The sequence below is a fragment of the Manacus vitellinus genome, unplaced genomic scaffold (assembly GCF_001715985.3).
Source record: "Manacus vitellinus isolate BGI_N305 unplaced genomic scaffold, ASM171598v3 scaffold_12_pilon, whole genome shotgun sequence".
Classification (NCBI taxonomy): Eukaryota; Metazoa; Chordata; class Aves; order Passeriformes; family Pipridae; genus Manacus; species Manacus vitellinus.
In genome coordinates, this window is record NW_021938949.1 from 15,453,473 (window position 1) to 15,465,599 (window position 12,127).

The window sequence follows — 12,127 nt, forward strand, 5'->3', positions numbered from 1 at the left end:
ATGACCTGGCTCAGGCTGTTGGGTTCCTGTCCCGTCTGCTTTAGCCAGTCCAAAAAAAAAAAAAAAAAGGCCTGAGCTTGAAAATAGCATTCTGACACAGAGCAAAATAATATTTACTGAGAAAATGTGTGTTCCAAGATGTATTGACAAAAGAGACCAGATCTGTGGCACGTTCAGATCTATGACACGTTTTACAGCTTCGGGATAGATTGACAGATGTATTTCTTCACCTATCTATCCATGTGTGTTGCAGAGGAAATAATCTCTCAACATTCTAAAAGCAGAAAACTTTGTCATTTTAGTTTGTTCTTGTCCTGTAGGATCAAATTAAACAGTGAATTGTGATTACAGGTGACGTTTTTAGAAGTGTCTGTGTCTCTCAGTGGGATGAGACCCCCAGCCCACACCTAACTAGAATGTGTTTACCAGTGTACTTCAAATTATTAAGGCATGTTAAAATAACTTACTCATATTATATGCTCTAAAGCATGTAAATTAAAATATATTCACTAATGTATTCCTGAAACACACCTTTATCATCAGCAAAATAAACCTCAAGAATAGAAAAGAGATAAAGAACTTTAAATTATAGCAGTTGGACACTTCTCAGATTGTATGTCACTGCAGAGGTCTTTAAAATCCATTCTTATAGCTTCTTTAAAACAAACTAATTAAAATAATTAAGGGTTTTGTCAATAAAGTAGTAAAGCATAAAACAATTTTAAGTTTTTAAAACAAAGCTTATAAAAGCCGGAGAAGTTAGGCCTCAAGGTGAAGATTCTGTATCATACTAATAAAATAATAAACCCCATCTAACCCTTGACATATTGCAGAGGGGCGTCAAAATATTAAGTAGTAAATATTTAGAAATTTTCACTCAGGCCCTTCATATTCTTCTTCGTTGTAACTAACACTTGGCAAAGTTAACTCTTCATTATCACCCTTTCCCTGGCGCTGTTCTCACTCGTTAAATGTATGCCATTATCACTTCAAAAGTATGACATCAGTTACCTGTCACCAAGCTCGCAATTAAAGTAATGTTTAGAGAAAGTGGAGCCTACTTGTCTATTGATGCAGGGCGAAAACTGTCTGTAATTTTAATCGAGGTTACTCGCATGTGCTGATAAAAGATGAGCCCTGTTAGTGTCATTATTTTGCTTTCATCTTTAGGTGGTTCTGCTTTACGCTTTTTGTTCCCTAATTTTAAAAATGCTCATTGTGATGTTTTAAAAGGAAGAGCAAGTCGCATTAAAATAGCGCTGGAAGCTGAACACTGTTATTAGATAAAAACGGCTCTAATGCATTAGGAGGTGTTGAGTTAATAGGAAAACAGCTTTGATTCCCTCGCCTGTGTCTGACATGCCAGTACAACAGAAGTAAAAAGGCAGTGGGCAACTCCCCTCTAATCACCTCCTGTTAGCTGCAACCATAGGCAAATTGCTAGTGAGGATTAAGTGGGGAGACTATCACAGGATCAGTGTCAAGCAGAAAAAAAGACTCAATTTGTGAGCAATCATGACTCCCTAATCACTCCTCTAAGAGCTTTAGGAATTACTAACAGTAGTCTTTAGAAGTGTGGACGCATCATAAGCACCGACCTACAGAGATAAGGAATCTCCTTTTACCACCAAACATATGATTAGGACAGAGAGATAGAACAGTTAAGTATATAGATAATAAAATAAATGAGGGCTGAAAAAATAATTTGCCTTCGCCAGTATTGTACATCTTCAGATGACTGAGATTATGATATATGTGTGTCAACATTGTGACTGCAAGCTGAGATAAGCTAAGACTTGTATGGTTTGGAGGCAGCATTACGGACGAATCTGTCAGCAACAACGAGAAGAAAATGCCGTACTATTGCAACAGTGTTCCACCTATGACCGGTGGAAGAGATTCTACCCATCACATATTTTCAAGCAGTGGCTCCAGAATTATTCCCTGTCGATTTTTTTATTCCCAGTTATTTTTACTTTTAGCAAAATGCACAAATAAAATGAAAACCGCAAACACCTGCTATTTAATTTGGAGACAATCGTATTGATATTGACTTCAATTTTTTATGTATCGTAACCCTCCATTAGATTATAAAATCCAATAAAAACTACAAGCGCTAGCTTTGTAACACCTGACAGATCTATAATTGTAGGGGTCTAAAAATCAACATGCCCAATAAATGCTACATTTCAGACATCACAAAGTTTATTCTGCCTTTGTAGTCTGAGTTAGGAGGCGATGGGCTCAACTGCTCAATCAAAAGTTACTTTTCCTGTTATTGTTTTACATGACCTAATTTCTTAGTATCAAAAAGGACAAAATTAATAAATATTTAACCATGCTGGGAAAAAAAATACAACATAAGACACTGTTCAAAATAAGGCATTACTTGATGAAGGCACATCAGGCTATTGCCCACTGATAGTAGATGAAAATATAGCATATGCAAATATCAGAATGAGACTGGACTCACAAATACAGTTATTGTTTTTAGGTTTAAATACGTTTCAGCATTAGAAGGGAACAGCTACACTAAAATTGAAACAGGTCTTGAAAAATAAAATGTGTTATACTGATGCTCTTCTAAGAGCAAGGCACAATAGTTTCAGTGCTTTTGTTGCACTCTAAGTCACAGTGTTCATGCATATCAAGATTTGGCATCACTAACATTAATAGAGAGAAAAGGGATAAAGAACAATTAGGGCTCAGTAATCAATCAGTGCCAATTCCTTCTACTAATGTACTGATAATCTCAGAGGCAATGAAAATAAATAAATAAATAAATGAGCCAAACAGAAAAGCACTGCCCCCAGGTTTTCTGTGCATCTCGAACTTGAACTGGAAACAGCACAACAACATTAAAAACCACCTTCCAGGAACAAAACAGGTCCTTCCACAGTAAGGTAAGAATTCCTAATAAAGAGTAACTGAAAATTAAGAATGACAGTGTGTGCCCATGTAGGATCATAAGGAATATTATTAAAACAATACCAAGACATGTTGAATGCTGAGACTGTTATAACGGCTCGCTTACAGCACAGACTTGTAAAGACTGACTAGAAAAAGAGTCCCTTAAGTTTATAAAGTATTTCCTTTCAGCTAAATGCTACAAGGCAGATACATGACATATATCTCTCTTCAATATTATCTCTATGGTATTTGGACTCATTGATTCCTATAGGTCCCTTCCAACCTGAGATATTCTATCACAGAATGTGCATAATGCTGTATGTTTTCTATTTATGTTGGCATTAGGTAGGAAATCTTTTGTCTGTCTTGTATCAGTGCTTTTAAATTCCAAGAGAAAATAAGGATACACAAGTTTATTTTTTTTTCACAGAAGTTAAAATTAAAACCAGTTGCAATGCACATGTTATATAAATCCAAAATAACTATATAGCTGTATTATTCTCCTTGTTTCCTTACCACCTAAGAAGTACTGCATAGGTTAAAAAGTACACCACCCCATCCTACCTTCAGTAAAAACCACATGAAGAATGTTTTCTTGATGCATTACCTAGTCTGCTCCTTTTCCAAACAAAACTACCAGCTGTATGTACATACATATATAGTGATAAAATTATTTGGCATTAGTTTACAAACATTTTAATTAAGAACTTTGTATATTTTGTAATGTGTTTCTCTCCAACAAATCCTTGGTATTTCACTATATTATACAGTGAACTGTCAAAAGCAAATGTCTCAATGCTGCTATTTTAATTTGAAATAATAAAATAAAACTGCACGGTATTACAACACAGCAACTTCATAAAACTCATCAAACCTAGGCATCTGAAATCAAAATGGAGCTGCTCCATCCCCCGTTCCCTTTATAGCGACTGGACACATGACCAGGTCAGCGAATCACCAGCGAGAGCCCGGCGGTGTCCCGGCTATCCCGGCTATCCCGGGCATCCCGGGCATCCCCCGCACGTGGGAGCGGGACCCGCACCCTCCGGGGCTCGTCTGTGCTCGGTGATCCCCCCCCCGGCATCGGCTCCCCCCTGCCAAAATCACCACGGAGCCCTCCCTGACGCTGTATCGAGGGACTACCCACGAAAATCGCCAAATTCACGACCATCTCTTTGGGATTGCCAACCCAAAACGCCTTTCGTTACAACGAGCCTTGTAAAAGCCTTGTTAAAAAAAAAAAAAAAAAAAAAAAAAAAAAAAAAAAAAAAAAAAAAAAAAAAAAAAAAAAAAAAAGAAAAAAAAAAAAGAAAAAACACGAGCATCACCAACAAAAAAGCCGCAGTTTGTCCAATTACCTGCCATTAACCCTCATTTTCTCTCCATTTGCACCCTCTCTACGCAATCAAGGTTTTTAAAGGGTCAGTTTTAACGAGCTTGAATAAGGAGAGGCAATGTTTGTCTGCCCGTGCAGTGCTCTACAGAACTAACAGGCAGGCACTGCAACACATTTCTTGCCTTCTAGGTCAGCATTAACTCTAGTTTTAGCAGTTGTAGCTAAAGGTAACTGTACTGTAATCAAGCATCTCAGGGATGGTTTTCCTTTCCTTCCTTTTTTTCTTATTTTTTTTTTTTTGGTTGTTGCTGCTTCTTTGCCAGAATCCCCTATTTTAATATACAAACTCACCCCACTGTGAAGTAAGCCCTTGCAGGGTTGGGTAGCCACGAGAATGTTAGTGGCTAGTGGTTAGCTCCATGGGAAGGAAAAAAAATAAAAACACAAAAAAAAAAAAAAAAAAAAAAAAAAGGAAAGAAAAAAAGAAGAAGGGGGGAAGGGGGGGGGAGAAAAAGAAAAGCTTTCTTTAAAAAAAGGCAAAGCGTCAGGGGTATGCGTAAGGGAAGAGAAAAAGGATGGAAAATTAATAATCCAACAGGCAGGTTCCCTCAGTGTTATTAATCATGCTGCTTCTCACAAGCTAGAGAGGAGCTGAGATTTGCACATGGGAGGGGAGGGGAATGTTCACTATTGGCCAACTAGCTCATTCCTATACATCTCAGCCAATCCTCCTTTTTTCCTTTTTCTTTTTTTCCTCCCCCTTCCCCCTCCCCCCTCGCCTTAAGGTACAAATATATCTGAGAAGCAGTTACAAAACCCTGGAAGATGAAAAATCATGCTCCCAGGCTAGGTAATGCTTGGTCCAGTTAATGCACTATAAACTTTATTTGAGCTGACTTCTCATTTGATCCCCTTGTGACAGGGTCAGTGAACGGCAAGCAATTCCATCCCAAATCATGCCATAATCGAATTGCTGCCTATTTCCCGAACCTATAATGAAAAAGGCAACCGAAATAATGCAGGTAATGTTGGCAGCCTCCCCTTGCTGTCGTACATTATTACTGCCGATTGCTTGCCTCCATTTCCCCTGTACTCTAACAATGAATATATTTCACAGCTCACTTGCTTTCCTGTGTGGGTGGTATGGCATAGACACCTACATGATATGAAAGAAAATCTAAAACAATAGGGTTTTGTTTCCGTGCACAGCACCTAACAGGCTGCTGGTAGGAAAGGCAATTTTGTCAAACTGCTACAGGAAAAAACAGGAGACTAGTGAGGCTTAAACAAGACTTTGGGTAAAAAACACCACCAACTTCTTTTTATCTGTTTAACCCCAGCTTCATCTGATCGTCTCCAGAATGATACAAGCATTTATTGGCAGCCTTTAAATAAATTGCTTCATACAGCTGCTCCTAAAAGATTATTTTGAAGTTAGGGTTTCCTAAGCAAACCACTTTATAGAGACGGGAGGCATTTCTTTGCCAATATACATGTTCTCAAAGAGCCACGCATTAACAGCCTGAAACGTACCCTGAGAATTGGCTCCTTTCGGATCTCCACCAATTCACTGAATTATCACAGCTATTGAAGCAAAATCTGCGATTTCTGCTCTCACTTATCCCCTCCCCGCAATGACAGCAGGACACGCAGCAGAGAAAGGGCTGCAGGGTTTAGGTTCTAGTCAGCCTGTTTAGCACTCCTGTCCACTACCAGCCTGGAGTATGACTGCTTTTAAAAACGCAGATTAGGGCTGTATAAAGCAGGCAGTAATCATGAGGCAATTGCATTTTCAAATGACACAAATTAACCACAATTGTGAGAAATATTCCCTTTGATCCACCGCTGGATGGCATAAATATGACTGTTTATATAACCCCTTACTTTGAATCTCACTTTAGAAGAGTTTGAAGCATGAAGCACGGCAGGCAAAGACTTACATAATGAACAAAAACCATATTTAATAAGGACAAGGCAATAACTCCACTGCATTTCCCTCAGAAATGCACACAATGAAAACCAAGGTGGGTAACAGAATACAGCAGTATCCATATGCAAAATCCCAGTGCTGACAGCCTTGAACTCTCTTACAGCCTGAAATCAGACCTAAATTTCTAACCAGTCCATCACCCTGCACCAGGGCAAACCACAAACCAGGATAAACAGGAAATTCAGCCCATGTTTTGCTCTGACCTATAAAGACATTTCAGGGCAAATACACTAATGCACTTTATCATAAATCAGCATCAAACATTTGGATCAAGTTATTTATCACCTCATGCACTGACATAAAGAGGAAAGAAACAATTTAAAAACGTCACAGCTGGAACACAGTGAGAATTCTGACACGATATTTGAAATTACAGCCAGTACATTTCTATTTCATTAGCACCTTTGATAATATTAACAAAGCTAAACACTGTGGTGTACAACTGCAGATTTAAATGAGAACACTTTACCACATGGAAGTGACTTTCAAAACACATATTTTAATTCTATCTGGATTATAATTGCTAATAAAAGATGTTTTCATTAATTGGCCAGAACCCTCATTTCATTATCTCAGACAAGAGAAACAGGGACTGTAAGTAGGCATTGTAATTTTAAAGTAATGCAATCCTTCATCTGACTAGAATACAATATGAATATTTCACTATTTCAATGACTCTAATTTTTCACTTACTGCTCAGGCAGAACTGATTCGAGACAGCTTTCCATTTTTTTAAAAAAAGATGCATGGGTTCAAAAGTGCATGCCAACATATGGACATAGAGTAATTCTTTAAAAACTCAGCACTGGAGGCTATGAAGAGCAGATCTTATACAGAAAAAAAAAAAGATCAATATAAAGAAAAAATTGTTCTAGATGTAATTGAAGTCATACATTTTTACATGACTTCTGCCATACACCCAATTACTGCTATTTATCAAACAGCAGACAACATTGAACCTGGCAGCATAAAAAACAAATTTTACTAAGTTAGGAAGAAAAAAAGAGAAAAAGAAAAAAAAATCATCAGAAAGGGAAGGAAAAAAGATACAAATAATAAATAATTCAATATTCCTGAGGAAAGCTCTTGCAGAAAAGGCCTGACTGATTCAAACATCAGACGTGAGGCTGACAAGAGATATATCGATTTAGACAATTCTATCATTATTATTCCAGCCTGAGTCCTTCAGAAAAGCTGTTCTTTTTGCCCCTGTTTTTACTGCTGTAACTACCAACCTTTCCTCTTCTACCTTCCTCTCTTTGAACTTGTATTCATTACGGCTTTATTCTCAGCCTAGTTATAAAACAATAAACAGAAATCCTAGTCTCATGTATTCGAGATCTAAGTTCAGTTTAAGATACAATGGTGGAAAATATTTGCTTTATATACAGGCGACTTCAATGCTTCCTCAAAATAGGTCAACTGCCTCTTGAAGTTTCTAATTATAAGAACAGGCCTTCGACTTCAGGATTAAATACATGCAACATGACAGCACTGTTTATCTCCAATTTAACTTTGCTAATTTCAGACCTTTACCAAACTTACCAAAGTTTACTTTATATATGCAGGTAAACTAGTTTTTTAAAAGAAACTGATTTTTTTAGTTTGTTTTCCCTATCTATATAAAGCTATACCATTGTAGATGTTCTCAAAAAAACCCCCAATAATCCTTGGAGGTCAATGCAAATCAGTAAAATGAAGCTGTATAATTACTGGAAGAAAGCATTCCTCCATTAGGCATCTGCAAGCAGAACTATTTCTTGGCTGTTCGATGTGTTAATTACAAGTAGATAGGATATGCCACAGAAAATTAACAGTCTCGCAAAGACATCAGAGGTAAACACACAAAACAGGAGCTGCTTAAGGGTCAGGAGAGCAAGTCAATTTTGAAGAAAGATAAAAGAACTGTCATGTATATGATTGCTTATGAAAGAGAAGAGGGCAATCCTGCCTTGTTATCATCAGTTAATTAGGCACTACAGTCAGGCGTGCACACACTGCAACATTTGCCATGGTAATCAAATGTATTATTCAAATGGGAAACAAAACAAAAGCAACTGTAACTCTGACAGGGGAGAATACAATCTGCCCACACAAAGGTGCTGAATTAACTTTATCTGTTAAAAGGAAGCCCAGGAACATGTTATATGAACTTTCTCAATCGGCGCTGCCTTGAAATTCAGGCTACAGTCCCAGCTCTAAAGAAAATACTCTTTTCCAAATTTGATTCACTTGTGAGGTGATGACCTTTGCAAGCAAAGACAAGGGTAATGAAAAGCAATTGATAGTGCAGTAGGATTCTGTTATGTCTTTAATATAAATATGACACTGAGACTAACAAATGCACTCTTGACAAAGCACACAATCTCCTCAGTAAAAAAAAAAGAGAGAAAGCAATATACCTCATTTTCACTGTCCAGAGCTATAACTGCAAGCAAAAATAAAACTAATAACTGCTCTGCAAATGATGTGATGACACTATGTGATAACTACTCTTTCTGTCTCACTAAGGCTTAGACCATGTTACTATACAATCAGTCTTATTTCAGTTTATATAAAAATGGATACTTTTGGTGTTATCTTTATTCCACCGGACAGAGGACAGTCAATACTAAGTTCAGTACCAAAAATAGGATATTAGCCAGGGAATGACAGTGAGTTAGTGGCTTCTTATGTCTTAATATTAAACTTTTAGATGACATAATTTGCAGATCATCTGTTTCCTTTAGAGAAGATTGGTAACAAAAATCCCACGGGAACTTTTTTTTATTTAACCAAGCTCCATCTCCCTAAAGGGGTGACTCTATGGAAAAGGCAAGCTCCCTGTTAGGACTATGGAAAAGCAGAGCAGAGCCTCCTCAGGAAAGCCTTGGAGAGTTGGGAGAGATGGATTCCAATTAGCTGACACTGCTCCTTGTCTGCAGTGAGATGGTGAAGGAGCTGGAGAGCAGCAGATCAGCAGGATAAGCACCCTGACATCCCTTCCCTGGGCACAGGAGGGGCTCAACTACCACCACATGCTGTTCTTCAAGGCTCCCGGTTCTTACACAACAAATGTGATGAAGGAACACCCAAAATTCTGATAATCTCCCAGTGCTTTAGTCCCCTGCCTCCTCCCTTCCTCGTAGCAGGAAAACAAACCACCAAGGGCAGGGACTTCTCAAAGCAGCACCATCAGTGCCCACTGACCTGGGGAGTCCTGTTCTGAGAACCTGAACTCAAGATGAGCCAGCAGCCCGTGTTCTGCTGGATGGAGCCTTCCCTGTAGCTCGAGACCTACTTCTGCAAGGCCAGAAAATTACTTAGGCTTTCTCATGCCCAAGTTGCAGAATCTCCTCTGCAGTTCTTCAGACATTTTTCAACTTCGTATTCTTGCATAACAACTACGGCTTTCTCATATTTTGCCAAAAAAAAACATTGACAGTACAATAAAGAAAAGTATCTTTGCTGAGTATGCAGGTACTGACCAACTTCACTGATTGAATTATTCTACAAATATCAGTAAAAAGAAGTAATAAAAATACAACATTATGTAGCAGAGTATTATCTATTATGTTATTATTTTGAAGACAGCTGCCATCAAAAGATATATACCCATAGTGAAAATCAATGCAAATAGAATTTATCTAACAAATCTGTATTATTTTCTTGAATGTCTCTCTTTTCCAATCCCTTCTTTTCCTGCACAATATTCTCGGTGTTTGACCATCTCAATCAAATACTAAAGGAGAAAATAACGTGATACAGAAGTCTGTCTTCTGATCAAATTAATCTAACATGGATCAATATGAAAGCTTGGTGCATCTGCAATCTCAGAGTCCTCAGTGTCCAGGAATACAGTAATCTGTGAGAAAGAAGTAATATCTGTTTCTTTGACACAGACATTTTCTTTTAGTCAGTCTGTCACTTCCCATTTCAGTTAACAAAATGTTGAATGCAGCTCATCCTTGGACAAATATTACAGCCCTACAGAGCACAAAATGGGAGGAATTGTTTCAGACTGAAATTTAATATAGAAACAGTTCTGCAAGGAATTCCAAACTTCAGAGGACAAAAATGAAAACATAGCACTACATATACACCTATTTTTTCCATAATCCTTTCCAAAATGCCTAAAATTTATTCTGGAAGAAAAAAAAAGCACAATAATAATAATTTTAAAAAAACATATAAAACTAAACAAAAAAATTCAGCTTGAGGCAATTCAGCTTTCTGGCCCTGCAAACAGGTCTTTTTTTTTTTTTCTTCTAATCAATGCAAATGTTTACAGTGATCACAGACAAAAGACCTGACTACTAAATCAGATAAACATTCATCTTGCTAAGACAAACAGGTATGTTCCCATAATCTAGAGATGCAAGTGTCTTGTGGACAAAACATCTGGATTGATGCCTTGTGTGGGTACATACCAAATGAGTGTTCTGCAAAATTAAGACCACTTATTCCTCTTTACATGTCACTGCATTTACAGCTGGTAGACTCAGGTAGCTGGAATTTGAAGTGAGAATGAAGCAATTAATGCCCATCCCACATTCACACTGTGTGAGTTACCCACGACTCTTTCACAGACTCGCTGAAGCCTCCAAGACCTTTGTTAAGGATGAACAACAAGACTCATCCCATGAAAGGTCATTCAACTATTTGATATGTAAAGAGAAGAATGGCTACATATGGTAAATCAGCAGCATTCCTGCCACGGTAAAATTGTTTAAACATTCACAAGATTTCCTTTTCTACTATTCTATATGGATAAAGAAATTAAAAAAGAAAAGAAAACAAATCACCCTTTCACTTTTCTTCCCATAAGGCACCTATAACATTACATCACATACTAAGATTTCTCAGACATCGTTTTGTTTTCACCCAAACTTATTCTGATTTCTGCTTCTGTGTGAAACATGTTACACTACACATAAAGAAGCAGTGAAATTTTAAGGGCAGTGTATAAGAATATTTCTATCTTAAGTAACTTTCACCCTAGAGTGATTTCCATTTAAAAAACTTTTTAGTGGTAATGGAATTAACTTTGTAAGTCTTGCTATCTCCACACAAGAGAAAATGTGTATTAAATAGCAAAAATCACTGATAGCATATACAAACAATAAAGTTGGCCTTCCCTATCTGCATAATTCACAAATGTTAATTAAAAACTCTGCAGAAGATCTTCAAGTATAATGCCAGAATTTTTTAGATTACATGACACTTGAAAAGTTCAAATAGCTTACATCTTACTGATGCACAACTTAAAAACTGATTTTCAAGAATAAGGGTCAACGTGGCACCATAGCATTATTACAAGGAACTCAATTTACTACTTCAGCCTCTTCATTTTAAGATATTGCAGTTTTATCAATTTTTTCCACACTTTAATTTGTTTGATTATTAGGCAAATACCATATCAAAGCAGTGAGACTAAAGAGAAATTTCATGCTCTTGAACTTCAGTAAGAAATGCCCACCAGCAAGAAAGTGAATACAATGCAATCTTGAATTTCTGAGGCTCATCTCAGTCCCAAAGAGAGCAGGTAGGTGGTGCTTAGAAAAATACAGTTGTCTGGAAAGGCTAAGTGCATTAGGAGAAGCTTTTCTTTCACATGACTATTATTTCCTGATTATAATAGTGTCACATGATTTATTTTTTTTTTACATTAGCAGGAAATAACAACACTTTGGGATTTTAACAATCTCTCTGAAGGTGTAAAATAAATTAAACACATAGTATTCTGTATTATCTTCATATGGGATTGTGCTCTGAAATGGGTATGGGTATGATTATAGTATTAGCTTTTCCTCTTTTGCATTTAGAACATTTTTCCCCTGCTCATGTCGACAGAAGAAAAAAAAAAGTATCCTCAATCCACTAAAATAAATACTTCTGTTATATTCTTTTGC

The 12,127-nt window shown here is 37.1% G+C and overlaps 1 protein-coding gene across 20 annotated transcripts in view; it reads right to left on the reverse strand.

The window, feature by feature from the left end:
* The window catches only part of RBFOX1 (RNA binding fox-1 homolog 1), a 1,012,766-nt gene that overhangs the window by 178,763 nt on the left and 821,876 nt on the right, over positions 1–12,127 (reverse strand). The window contains exon 1 of one of the 20 annotated variants that reach the window (XM_018067490.1): positions 4,598–4,692. The exons of the other annotated variants lie outside the window; for them this stretch is intronic. The gene's annotated coding sequence lies outside the window, so the exon portion shown is untranslated. Of the gene's footprint in view, positions 1–4,597; positions 4,693–12,127 lie in introns of those variants that run through there. 20 annotated transcript variants of the gene reach the window in all.